Here is a 15,622-nt window from a genome sequence, read left to right as displayed (position 1 = left end):
CAATGGGTAGTTAGACAATTAGAAATAAAATAATTGATAGTGCCTCATGACTCAGTCCTAGGGAGGATGTTTTAGGTTGAGCATGATAAGACCTTGGAGATGGTAAGCCAATCTCCCTTGGTCTCTCAAAGGTTGAGATGGCTCCACATGCCATTAGGTGAGAGCCTTGTGTTTAGTACGACATGTGATGACACTCACGTGTACATGTGTTTCCCTTATGTTTTACATTTGCATTTATGTCTGGATGATGTGTCGGCCTCTGGGAGTAACTTTGGTTGTTGTTTGCAATGGTGTTTAGCTCATGTGTGTGGAAGTCTTTTGGTCTTAAGCATCCACCTAGGTGTAGTGTGTGTGTTGGCACCTAGTGACATCTCCTAGCTTGGGCAGTGGTTTCTTGTAGGTTCCACATTCGTTGGGTGGTTGGAGATTTTTGCCATTTGGGTTTTTTCCTACTTACATTGATGTTCTTCTTCATGCGTGGAGTTGGACCTTTCTTCGTGATGGCTATGGATTTATTGGAGCAGATTTATGTATTGGAAACTTTGTGATTATTGAAATGTACTTGTTATGTAATAGTGTAAGAATCACTTGAAAATATTGAGTAAATCTCATGATTATACAGACTATGTAATAGTAGTATTTTATGTGTCCATGATTATACATTAGAGTTGGGCAATCAATAGAACCATCATATGGCATTATTATGTAATGGTTAGAGATGTAACATAATTATGTAGGTATTATTCCTTATTTGAAAAGTATTGCAAACATGATGAGAAGACACAAACCTTTTAAATGAATTTTCCATGCTTATGTTGCAGCTTAAACTTAGTAAGTTGTATCTTAAATGCTCATGATTAGAATACGCTTGGATCAAAATTGTATGCAATTTATGTGGTATTAATATGTTATGTAATGGAGATGTGATCATATTCATATTGTAATGAAAAAAATATGCTTTACTTACTTTCATTATGTTGTGCTTAAATCAATGGAAAGGAACAAGTATATGAAAAAGATGTATTTTCATGTGATTGTGGATGCTACACAATTAGATATTAGATATTGTTTATAAGACCCTTAAAATTTTGTAGTGACTATTAACAAAGATCTTTTCAAAGTATTAATGATAGAGTAAGAAAAGATGACATATAATAGAGACATTAGTTAGCATCATAGAAACTAAATCAGCCATGAGGCTGAAAATCATGACAAAACTTAGTAGACTAATTACATTAAGGAACATAAATGGTTGTGTACGCATTAGTAAGCTGGCAGCAATAAAACAATCAATATGTAGACAATGTCAATATTCATAAAGAAGTATAGATTAGCTAGTATGCATGCATTTTTGGAAGCACTAGATAGAATGACATATAGGTAATGTATTATGTTAATGGACGACAATATTGCAATCAACATCTAGGTTGTATGGAATTAAAGTGATGCATTTTACATGTGGGCAGCGATAGAAACAATATGATAATGGTAGTAGGAGCTCTTCCTTAGCATTTTATAGCATGCATGTGTAGAATGATAGATTGATGATTATGCATTGCCTTGTATGATAGGTCATCTATTTGGATGCATTATACTCGTAGGTGGTGAAATGATCATGTTAAGCTTAAGGATAGGTAATCCTAAGTATTATGCATGTGATAGAAGCTTCCTATTCATGGTCAGGCACTAGAAAGAGTATGAATTATCAATGCATTAGGTAAGTTAAGGCATGTAGATATGTAGGATTATTTTATTTGGGGTTCCTATAAGGAGCTAGTGTATAGAGGGGTTTATTTAATATTTAGTTATGTAGTTGCTAAGCATTATGGAAAGTAGAATGCATGAAGAGATTAGAGGGCAACCAATGTGGCATAATCTTGTGTGAGGATATTATGGTAGTTGGGTGCATATGTGCATTGTCATGTTGGTTGTAAATCTAATGCTTGGATTAAGAATCATAAATTTAATATTGAATTTAAGTAGTGACATCAATATGCCCTAGGGAGTGATATGTTACTATGTAAGCATATTTAGCTTATGTCAAGAAAATAATTAGACAATCAATGTTTAAGATCCAACACTAAGATGAAATTAAGTGAACTAATTCTTAATCACGTTGCCTAGAGTACGTATAATGGAAACTTAATTAGTAAACGAAAAAAAAATTTAGTCCATTTCTAGGTTGTTAGTGTAAGTACCGTGGGGTTTGTTGGCGGGTGCTACACTTTTGGTATCAGAGCATAACTCACGAGTTTTGGGTTCTACACTGGGTAATCTGGTTATTTGTGAGCCCATTATGTTTGTTAAAATTTTAGCATGGGATAGCCTAGCAGTTTTATCCATGCTATTTATTTGTTGTAGTTTCCTATTTTAGTGGCTTATAGTATTCCCTTGCATCTTGTCCAGTCAGGATGCCTGCTAGGCGTAGAGGGCATGGACCTAGACATGGTCGTGGTGATCACATGGGGACTCATAGTAATCCTCTCCATGAGGTTTCAGAGGAGTCACATTATACTGAGAAGCTCTAGGAGTAACCTAGTGGTGATGTGATACTACAGTTAGTGGCAACACTATAGGAGATTCTTGGTCATTTAGGGCTAAGGCAGGAGGAAGATAGACATTGTGAGGATAGATAGGAGGAGTCACACCAATCTGAGTGTCAGGAGAGAGAGAACTCACGCTCTCCTAGGAGGAGAGTTTTTGATGATCAGGAGGAGATAGCAGCAAGTCATATGAGGGACTTATTGAGAGTTCCTCCTCCCACCTTTGATGGTTCAGGTATCGGTATGGAGGTAACAACTTGGCTATTAGACTTGAGTCATTTTTCTATACATCCGTATAGAAGTAACACCAAGGCTAGGTGTGCCATTATGTACCTACACAACTTTTCATCTACATGGTGGCATACAGAGGAGAGGCAGCTATAGCTGGATATTACTCTAGTTACATGGGAGTTATTTTGAGAGCATTTCCAAGCTAGATTCCTTTCAGAGCACTAGAGGTAGCGTAAGCCTGATGAGTTCCATAATCTTAGGAAGAATAGGATGAAAATAGATGAGTATGAGTAGAGGTTCTTTGAGCTCAGATAGTATGCAAGGATAGTAGAGGATGAGGTGATGCAGTTACAACACTTTGTGTGGGGACTCAAAGACTACTTTGGTAGAGAGGTTCGCATGCACAAACCTAAGACTTTAGAGGTCGTCGTAGAGAAGGAGAGGATTGCCAAGGAGAATCACTCTTTGAGTACATTAGGTACTATAGGAGGGCAGGTAGCTAGTGCCCCAATTATAGGTACAACTCCTAGAGGTTATCAACAACAGTATGTAGGTGTGGATAGGATCCACCCTACCTCTTTCCATAGTAGCCAGCGGTTTAAGAGGAGACAGTCACAGGGTGAAAATTTTGTGAGAGGTGATAGATTTTTGGCTAACAAAAGTCACAGTCATCAGCAGCATAATAGGAGACCCACTCCTTGTTAGCCAACTTAGAGTTCACAACAAACCTCTAGTTGAGGCAGTGGTCAGTAGTCGAGTGCTACATCTAACAATAGGGTGCATGATAGGATAGGATGTTTCGTAGTTGGACAATAGGGACACATAGCAGTTTATTATCCTTAGTGTACATCACAGACATTAGTACAACAGAGGGCAACACCAACAGAGTCCATTGTTGGAGATTCAGGTGGGTCTCACTGAGTATTTGTGGCGGTAGGTAACTGTCAGGCCAAGCACTAGGCCGATGTAGTGGAGACAATAGGTGTAATAGGTGGTATCCCTTGTTCCATGTTATTTGATTCAAGAGCATCAAATTCATTTATTTCTCCTTACTTAGTAGAGATGCGGGCTTGCTACAGTAAAGAAGGATGATAGGTGGTAAGTAGATCTAGCTATGGGATCCAGGGCCATAATGGATTCCTTGTTCTTAGGTCTCCTCTAGTATTGGGAGATTTTCATACCTCAGTGGATCTACGTATTATACCCTTAGGTTCCTATGACATGGTTCTTGACATGGATTGGCTTGGGTTACACTAGGAATAGATAGATTGTAGGAGCAAGAGGTTGTAGTGCGTAGATGACAACGGGAAGAGTGTGGAGATTATATGCATTCAGAGGCCTATCTCTCTTCTCATGATTTCCACCATGCAGATGAAGAGATTTAAGGGTTGTCAGCTATTTGTAGTCAGGTTGAGGGATGAGGATGAGGGGAGTAGTACAAAGGAGTTATTGCAGTAGCATCCTATCCTTTAGGAGTTTGTAGATGTTTTCCCTAGTGAAGTTCAAGGTATTCCCACACAGCAAGATATAGACTTCAGGATTGATCTTATGCTAGGAGGTGAGCCTATCTCTAGGGCTTCGTACATGATGACCACTTAGGATTTGAGTGAGCTGAGAGTGCATCTTGAGGATTTGTTAGAGAAGGGATTCATCTATCCTAGTGCATCAATGTGGGGTTCACTAGTGTTATTTGTGAAGAAGGATGGTTCTCTCTAATTGTACATTGATTAAAGACAACTCAATAAGGTGACGGTGAAGAATAGGTATCCCTTGCTTGAGATAGATGACTTATTTGACTAGATTAAAGATGTAAATGTCTTTTCTAAAATTTACCTTAAGTCCAAATATCATCAGTTGAGGATCCATGAGGCAAACATTCACCATACAAATTTTTGCACCAGGTATGGGCACTATGAGTTTACAATTGTGCCATTCAGTCTCACAAATGCATCATCAATTTTCATGAGCCCAATGAATGATGTGTTGAAGACATACTTGGACAGATTTGTGCTAGTTTTCTTGGATGATATTTTGATTTATTCTAGATCATTAGAGGAGCATGAGGATCATGTTAGATAGGTCTTGCAGTGTCTTAGGGAGAATCGGATATACGCCATTTTGGTGAAGTGTGAGTATTTATCGTTAGAGGTCAGATACTTGGGCCATGTCATTTTTGGAGAAGGTATCACAATTTATCCCTCGAAGATTCAAGCGATAGTAGATTGGCCGCGACCCACTAATATGGGCAAGGTGCACAATTTCATGGGTTTAGCTGGTTATTACCACAGGTATGTGCAATATTTCTCTTGGATTTCTCACCCCATTACTTCTCTTTAGAGGAAAGGGAAGAAATTCATTTAGTTAGAGCATTGTGAGGCAACCTTCAAGACACTTAAGAAGAAGTTGACTAGTGCACCAATTCTCGCAGTTCTAGATCTGTTAGGTGACTTTGTGGTGTGTATTGATGCTTCATTGGAGGGTCTAGGAGCAGTATTGATGCAAAATAGTAGGGTGATAGCCTATGAATTATGGAAACTCAAGGATCATGTGCTGAACTACCCCACTCACAATCTTGAGTTAGCAGCAGTAGTACATGCATTGGTTTGTTTGAGGCATTTTATCTTGGGGCATCAGTTGGAGCTACACACAGATCATCATAGTTTATAGTATATATTTATGCATCCAAATTTGAATGCTAGGTAGAGGTGTTAGATGAAGTTCTTGTGTGAGTATGACTTCAAGGTGAAGTTCATCCATGGTAAGGAGAATGTGGTAGCAGATGCACTAAGCCGCAAGAAACATGAGATATCACCAGTGACTTTGGAGGTAGACTTGATGAGTCGCATTCTTAGTGCACTACTAGTAGATACATGGTACTAGGAGGTTAGCTCAGAGATAGCATCAAGTAGAGCCTTGGAGGATAGATATACAGGTTATTCAGTGGACAAAGATTACATTCTTATTCACATGGGACACATTTATGTTCCGCCATTTGATGGACTTTGGAAATTGATCATGACAAAGGCCCATCATGCACCTTACTTAGCTCATCTTGGTGTCAATAAGATGCACACATACTTGAGACAACCTTACTTTTGGGAAGATATGAGGAGAGACATAGAAGATTTTTTGTAATGTTTCCTTGAGTGTTAGTGGGTTAAGACAGAGCACCAACATCTGACAGGATTTTTACACTCACATGAAGTTCCAGAGTGGAAATGGGACATCATTTCCATGGATTTTGTAATTGGATTGCCTATTTCTTCTTGTTGACACAATGCCATTATGGTCACCATTGATCGATTGACCAAGGTTGCACACTTTTCACCAATTAGATCCTCATACACAATAGCCACAATTGCACAGATTTTTGTCAAAGACATCGTCAAGTTGCATGGTATTCTACATAAGATTATATCTGATAGAGATCTTGTGTTCACTTCTACATAATGGACAACACTACAACATAATTTGGGGACTCGGCTGAACTATAGTACAACATATCACCGAGAGATGGATGGTCAGATAGTGCGAGTGAATCAGGTTCTAGAAGACATGTTGAGGATGTACGTTATGGATCAATAGTCAAAATGGGAGGAAAACCTATACTAAGTGGACTTTTCTTATAATAATGGATACCATAGCTCCATTGGTATGCCTCCCTACCAAGCTTTATATGGGAGACCGTATCATACTCCTTTGAGTTGGGACAGGTTAGAGGATAGGGTAAACATTGGTTCAAAGATGATACAGGATATGGAGGAGTAGGTCACTCATATCAGAGAGCATTTGATAGCTACACATAATAAACAGAAGAAATATGCAGATGCACACTAGGTAGATAGATAGTTCTCAGTTGGACATAGAGTATTCTTGCGTGTACGCCCTTTAAAGAGTCTGATCCATTATTAAAAAGGTTCTAAGTTGGTGCATCAGTTTGTAGGACCATTTGAGATCTTGGAGAGGATTGGCCCTATAGCTTATTGCCTTGCCTTTCTGCCTAGCTTGTCCTGCATCCATGATGTATTTCATGTATCTCTATTGAGACTTTACCATCATGACATATCACATGTTCTTGATTGGAATGCATTGCTTGTCGAGGACGGGCATCTTTCTTTGGAGCATGTGCGCATTCTTTAGCATAAAGAGATGTCCCTCAGAGGTCGGGGAATAGAGAAGGTAAGGGTCCAGTGGGACCTGAATGATGACACATCAGCCACTTGGGAGGATGTAACACAGATGAGAGAGTTGTGCCCCTCCTTGTTCTTGGGCTTCCAAGAGTAAGCCTGGGCAAGGGAGGGAGGATGTAGTGCCAACTCTTGAGCACACTCTTATTTCATTTTGGATTTACTTGATCGAACCTTTATTTTTATGCAATGGATATGCTAGATATGATTTGATTTATGTGATGCATGGATATTGATTATGACTATTTACATTTTTCAGTTGATGATTTGATTTATGTGATGCATGGATATTGATTATGACTATTTACATTTTTCAGTTGATGATAGACATTACATGATCTTACACTAATTGACGTTATTGACTATGCTCATGATTAATTATGATTTTTACATGGTTAGATGTTTATTATGATGTTAATCACTAAATGTATTATATCATGATTGATGCATACATGGATAGTAATAGCATTTTGATTATCATGTACTTTGATAGATTCTATGGATTATGCCTCATTTTGGAATGGACATACTAACTCTAGTTTTGATTTACTAGTGATGCGATGTTCATGAGTTATATGTTCACTGTATGGATATTGTTTGACTGTCTTCATGGGGAATCTATGTCACATCACTCATGGCGAGCGGATGTGCCATTGCGACATTCTCCCATTTTCTTGTTATGTATGTATATATATATACATGCACATGTATCTTCATTGTAGTTGCAGGGTTGCAGGTACTAAGACACTCATTCCTCCGAGGCAACTGGGTGCGAGCTCCCCTGGCTTTACAGGTACAAGAGTGTTTCTTCCCGATAGAAAATATGTGGTTTAGAGGTGTCATCGGTTCCCTACACACACTCTAGTTCTATGATTGTCATTGACTACTTGTCGCCAGTCTTGGTGAATTTCACCATGTTGTGTCAATCATCATGATTTGTGAGTATGTGGCAGGGTGAGTTTGACATTTTAGTCTATTGAATTTATTTAATTGTGGTTATTGAATTATACTAATAGATTAATTATTTAATTTGTTTAATCATGATTTATTGATTTTAGTAATGGATTGACTGTTTAATTTATTTAATTGGTGATAAATGATTTATTGCATTTGAGTAATTATTTAATAAGAGTTTATGATTTTATTAGAGATAGCATTATTTAACGATTTTTTATTATTCAATTATTTCTCGCTATTGAATTTAAATTAACATTTATTTGGATTATTGAGATTTTATTTAATAATTAATGTCTTTGATTGATTTAATTTATTGAGTTATTTAGTTGTTTCGCTTTATTGATCTTATTTATTTATTGACGATTTTAATCTTTATTTAATTATTATGGGTTTGATTATTTAAATGATTTTTATTAATAGCAATATTTTGAATATTTGGAAAAAATAATAATGATAATAATGGTAAATATTAAATAACTACCCCATCTATTATATTATAACGTGGTAATAATATTTTAGTTATTATTACGTTGATGAGAGTAATATACTTTTAATTGGATTTTTATTTCTAATTGATATTTGAATATCCCATGAAAGATGATGGGAAAAATAAGTTTATTATATTGCTAAGTTGAAGGGGGGTAATATTTTAAATAAAATATTCCCATTGGCTAATTGAGAGTCTAGGGCTTTTTGTTTTTCCTTTGTTGATTTATGCTTGTCGTGAAAGCATTTTTGCTCTCTCTGCAATTATCTCCTTCTGTAACTTAGTGAATTTGGGGTTTTTTTTGTTTGCAATCGGAGCTTGGTTTTGGAGTGGAATTGTGCTGATTGTTGGAGGCTTTGAGCAGGGCCTTCATCTGAGATTTCTCTTCCATCACTCAGGGAAGAGGTTGGTCTCTGTTCTTCCTTTTTCTTTCATGTTTTTCCTTTTTTTTTCCAGATTTGAAACTCTGTGTGTATTCTCTGTGAATGTGGGGATAATGTCTTGTAATGTAAATTGAAAATAATGGGGGGTGTTGTTATTTTAATGGTAGTTGGGTAAGAACATTGTATATGAAATCTGCAATTTGTTAAAGTTTCCCTGTTCATGATTTGGAATCAAAAGAAATGTAAGGCTTAGGTTTGCTATTGCCTGTATCTAGCAATTTTGATGATCATCTGTTATTCTAGATTCTCTTTCATTTTGTTCATAGAAACTCTATTATTTTAATGATTTATTGCATTCTACATTCCTATATTTTGGATGGGGTTTTTTCCTTATTATGTCGCCCCCTTGTTTCTTGTTATTTGTTGTTGTTGTTGTTGTTGTTTTAAAACCACATCGTGGGTTTGGTGCCAGCACCACCTACGAAATGGTGGATGTTGTTGCACCACCCATGGCATGGTGGGTGTAGTAGCACCACCAATGTTGTGGTGGTGCCTAGCACCACCCACGGTCTGGTGGGTGCCCTGCACCACCAATGTCATGGTGGTGCCTAGTACCACCCATGGTCTGGTGGGTGCCCTGCACCACCAATGTCATGGTAGTGCATAGCACCACTCACAACATGGTGGGTGAAGTAACACCACCATGACGTGGTGAGTGTTTAGCACAACCCACAACATGGTAGGTGCAACACCACGACCAATGATGTGGTGGGTACATTTCACCACCCATGTCGTGGTGGGTGCACAACACAACAACACTATGATTTCATGGTGTTGGGATGACTATCTTTTAATACCACTTCACAGGATGATGCCTGCCATTTGGATTCACCCATATTCGAATGGGGTGTGCTGAATTAAACACCCATTCGATGGGTTTGATACATTCACCATTTGTAATTAGTGTACTCGGTAGTTTAGGAAAAATATGTATTTAGTAATTTGAATGTTGTGTGTTTATGTTCTCAAATTGTTGTGTGAGTTTATATATTATTGGGTGTATGACTTTTAAATGTTTAAATGTAAATCTCATATGTGATTTGGGGGAAGCCCACGAGTTACAACATGGGACAAGCGTAATGTAAATGCTGCCCCAACTTATTTTATTATCTTCTATTGTGGATGTCATTTTACGTAATGTGCTATGGTACATTTTGGTACTAGAGGCTTGTTGGTAGTGGGCCAGCATCCCTTACGAGGATTTACGACATGGTTTAACAACCTCCTGTGGATTGTATATGTCTAGTGGTTGTATCGGGCATTGAGGTCGATCTTTTCATGCAACGACAACCCTAGCTTGTAAGAGGTCGTATCAGAGCTTGGTCACAGATTCAAATCATGCAGGCCACGATGAGTGATGCTGGGAGGGGGATTGTTGGAAGTGGGCCAACATCCCTCGTGGGGATTCGTGACATGGTTGAACAACCTCCTATGGATTCTATATGTCTAGTGGTTGTATTGGGCATTGAGGTTGATCTTTTGGTGCAACAACAACTCTACCTTGTAACAATGTTGTCTTGCATGTGTTGTATTTCAGATTGATTTTAGTTTCAGTTTTGATGCCATTGTTTGGATACAAGACTTGTATTGTTATTTGGATATGTCTCATGATGTTTTACCATCGGAGTTGGTTTACTTATGTTACTGATTCCAAGGACAACAAGTGTAAAGACCTTGCTGAGTTTATATTTATTTGGTTGCAGTAGCATTATAACTTGGTTTATGTATTTCATTGGTCAAGAGGCTTGTTTATCTTATATGATAATGTTAACTTGCATGAGTATGTGTCTATGCATGGTTTGGTACTGCATGATGTTTCATTTCAGATTTACTTAATTAGCTTAGAGCCTCTCAAAATTTTGTTTATGGGTCCATGTAAAGGGAGTGGACTCCTTTGCGACACCTAGGGTCACGAGAGATGGAGTATCATGAGGTTCATTGTAAGGATGCATGAAGCCCAGACCTCTTGCGTGTAACAAAGTTTACCTTGTTTGAATCAAGTGATAACTAATTAATGAATGGGAATGGGTACTTAGATAATTAAAAATATAATAATTGAGAGTGCCTCATGACTTATTCCTAGGGAGTATGTTTTAGACTAAGCACGAGAAGACCGTGGAGATGGTAAGCCAATCTCCCTTGGTCTCTCAATCTTGAGATGGCTCCGCATGCCCTAGGCAAGAGCCTTGTGTTTAGTATGACATGTGATGACACTCTATTGTACATGTGCTTCCCTTATGTTTTACATTCCCATTTATGTCTTGATGTTGTGTCAGCCTCTGGGAGTTACTTTGGTTGTTATTTACAGTGGTGTTTAGTTCATGTGTGTGGAAGTCTTTTGGTCTTAAGAGTCCACCTAAGTGTAGTGTGTGTGTTGGCACCTAGTGACATCTCCTAGCTTGGGGAGTGGTTCCTTGTACATTCCACATTAGTTGGATGGTTGGAGCTTTTTTCCATTGGAGCTTTTCCCTACTTGATGTGCTTCTTCATACCTGGACTTGGACCTTTCTTCGTGATGGCTATGGATTTCTAGGAGCATATTTATGTATTGGAAACTTTGTGATTATTTAAATGTAGGTTTTATGTAATAGTGTAAGAATCACTTGAAAAGATTGAGTAAATCTCATGATTATATAGACTATGTAATAGTAGTATTTTATGGGTCCATGATTACACATTAGAGTTGGACAATCGATAGAACCATCATATGATATTATTATGTAATGGTTGGAGATGTAACATATCTTTGTAGGTAGTGTTCCTTATTTGAAAAGTATTTTAAAGATGATGAGAAGACATAAACCTTTGAAATGAATTTGCCATGCTTATGTTGCAGCGTAAACTTAGTAAGTTGTATCTTAAATGATCACGATTAGAATAGTCTTGGATAAGAAATATATACAATTAATGTGGTATTAATATCTTATGTAATGGAGATGTGAGCATATTCATATTTTAATGAAGAAAAGATACTTTACTTACTTTCATTATTTTGTGCTTAAATCAATGGAAAGGAACTACTATATGAAAAAGATGTATTTTCGTGAATGTGGATGCTACACAATTAGATGAACTAGATCTTGTTTATAAGCCCCTTAAACTTTTGTAGTGACTATTAAAAAAGATCTTGTCAAACCATTAATGATATAGTAAGAAAACATGACATATAATAGAGACATTAGTTAGCATCATAGAAACTAAATCAGCCATGAGACTAAAAATCATGAAAAAACTTAGAAGACTAATTACATTGAGGAACATAAAAGGTTTTGTATGCATTAGTAAGGTGGCAGCAATAAAATAATCAATGTGTAGATAATGTCAATTTTCATAAAGAAGTATAGATAAGCGAGTATGCATGCATTTTATGGAAGCACTAGATAGAATGGCATATAGGTAATTTATTATGTGAATAGGCAGCAATAGTGCAGTTAAGATCATGGTAGTACTAGGTTGTATGGCATTAAAGTGATGCATTTTATATGTGGGAAGTGATAGAAACATAATGATAATGGTAGTAGGACCTCTTCCTTAGCATGTTAAGGCATAATCAATCTATAGGATGAATGTGTAGAATCATATATTGATGATTATGCATTACCTTGTATGATAGGTCATCTAGTTGGATGCATTATACTTGTAGGTGGTGAAATGATCATGTCACACTTAAGGATAGGTAATCCTAAGTATTATGCATTTGATAAAAGCTTCCCATTCATGATCAGGCACTAGAAAGAGTATGAAGTATCAATGCATTAGGTAAGCTAAGGCATTTAGATACGTAGGATTGTTTGGTTTGGGGATCCTAGACGGATCTATTGTATAGAGGGGTTTATTTTATGTTTAGTTATGTAGTTGCTAAGCATTATGGAAGGTAGAATACATTAAGATATTAGAGGGAAACCCATGTGGTATAATCTTGTGTGAGGATATTATGGTAGTTAGGTGCACATGTGCATTGTCATGTTGGTTGTAAATCTAATGCTTGGATTAAGAATCATAAAGTTAATATTGGATTTAAGTAGTGACGTCAGTATGCCCTAGGGAGCGATATGTGACTATGTAAGCATATTACGGTTATGTCAAGAACATAATTAGACAATCAATATTTAAGATGTAATACTAAGAAGAAATTAAGTGAACTAATTCTTTATCATGTTCCCTAGAGTATGTATAATGAAAACTTAATTAGCAAACAAAAAAAAAATTACTCCATTTCTAGGTTGTTAGTGTAAGATCCCTGGGGTTTGTTTGTGGGTGCTAAACTTTTGGTATCAAAGCATAACTCATGATTTTTGGGTTCTACACTAGGTACTCTGGTTATGTGTGAGCCTATTATGCTAGCTAAATGTTTAGCATGGGATAGCCTAGCAGTTTTTTTCCTGCTATTTATTTGTTGTAATTGATAATCTTAGAGGATCCAGTTAATACTTAGAGGGGGGTGAATCAATATTAACAATAATTTCAATCTTAAAACTTGAACTTATAAAACTTCTTCAAATCAAACATAAACCAGTAATAAACTCTTTACCATTACCGATAATCACTGATAACCAGTTGTTAAACCAGTTTATCAGAACAACTCATTAAGTGTTCATCAATATGCATAAACTAAAAGTCAAACATAATAGCACCTAAAAATATTCACCATATGAAAACCATGTTTTTCACATGGAAACCCAAATAGGGAAAAACCACGGTGGGAATTGGTACCCAGAAAAATTGTGCACTCTTTCAGAATGCGCCCTGTTAGGAACCTAGCTTGATTAGAAGCTTACAATAATGCCCTATTAGGAGAAGACTGTATTAGGAGTCACCAGGTTAACGGATTTAGATGATGAGCCCTATTAGGAGCTTTGACTTGTTAGGATGAACCTCGCAAGAGGATTTAACACTCTGATATAGAGCTACTTGGTTAAGGGATTTACAATGTAAGGCCTATTAGGACCTACCCGGTTAAGGGATTTTGACTGTTGTAATTGTTAGAGAATAATAGTGAATGATCTAGGTACAACACTTAACTACTTGCCTGATCAGATCCAATTAAGCTCCAAATCTTCTACTCTCTGGTAGATCTCATACTCTGGTTTGGCTTCACACTTTTCTCAAAACTAGTGACAAACTAAACATCAATTGTATTGACATAAATAACCTTTACAACTTAGTCGATTACAAAACCCTAAGACTTACAACATAGATCATCATAGGTCTTTTACAGCCCATTACAGATCATCATCGATCATCATATGAATCATTACAATCAATTACAAATCAATTTCAACTGTTGAATGATCATCATTTCTCGATCTGATACAAACACAAACCCTTAGAATATTTCTCTAAGCACTTTGCATATTCCAAAGAAATTCACTCTCCAGTGCCAAAACATATTTCAAACACTTCATGTGTTTTGTGCCACGTCATCACCAACATTTGAACTTGATGTAGATCACCATCAAACCAAAAATCATTACCAGGTAAGAGAATTATTTACCAGTCCTTAAACCCTTCTTAAACCCTAGCAAAAATACAACAGAAATCATAAACAAGATTTTGGATAACCAAAACATGTTGTGGTTCCGGTCAGATACATATTACAATGATGCAAGCTCACATTCCAAACCACAACACTTCAATCATTATAAATCACCAGATCAAATCAAAACATTCCTTGTTTACCGGTTAAGCTCCTAATTCCCAGTTCATTGTCTATAATACTGGTAAAGCATTTTTGGTAGACCAAAAAGACTTAGATGATAAAATACAACATAGTAAACATCAGTTGCCATCAATGACAATACAAATAACTGATCAAAGTCATCTGATCATACAATCTCAATCTCTTCATCACTATATCATCTCAAACAGTCCTTTACCATTTCAGTCACCATTATTGATTTGTATCAGTTATGCCAATTATGTCAACATTCTTCTGATGAAATTATAAGGCATTGAGAAGGGGGGTGAATCAGTGATAGCAAAAAAAATACAAAACTGAATACCAGTTTCACCAACTTAAAACTGAATAGACATGTAAGAAGTAACACCAAGTATGCAATCACCACATAAAGCATAAACCACATGACATACGAGTTTACACGTGGAAAACTCAAATGGGAAAAACCATGATGGGAGTTAGTACCCACAAGATCCACTATCTATAGTATAGAGATCTAACTGGTTAAGGTCTACAACACCTAGTTAAGGGCACACCCTGTTAGAAGTGTCTAAGCTCGGTTGAGAGCTTTACAAAAAGGCTTGTGAGGACAAGGCCTATTAGGAGCTACTGAAGTAACTTGGATTTGCAAACAAAAGTTAATGTGTCACCTGGTTAGAGGAGTTAATGATCGAGACTATTAGGATCTGACTACACCCTATTAGGAGTGACTTGTAAGAGGATTTTCTTGTTGCAACTATTAGGGAAACAACAAGTACAAATGATATCAGTATAACACCTTTTGTATATGATAAGATCCACTTTAGAACATTATAACATCACAAATACTTCATTTCTCAACTCCTCTGATCATCGCACTATGTGAAATATAAATTTCGCTAATCATTTATCACACTATCAAGCTCATGTGCATATATCCTTTCATACCGCATGACATGATTAAAATCATCATAAGGTCAGCTAGAACCTTGTTACAATTCCCTAGGTTTAATGCATCTAGACAATCTTGCATTGTATGCTTTAGTTAAGTCAACCACCAACATAACAAATCCAATTCTGTGTCGTTTTATCAGTCTGAGTGATTTTTATCACTATCG

The sequence above is a fragment of the Cryptomeria japonica genome, chromosome 6 (assembly GCF_030272615.1).
Source record: "Cryptomeria japonica chromosome 6, Sugi_1.0, whole genome shotgun sequence".
NCBI classification, from domain to species: domain Eukaryota; kingdom Viridiplantae; phylum Streptophyta; class Pinopsida; order Cupressales; family Cupressaceae; genus Cryptomeria; species Cryptomeria japonica.
The sequence above is the reverse complement of the archived record's forward strand: the minus strand, read 5'-3'. Positions refer to the sequence as shown.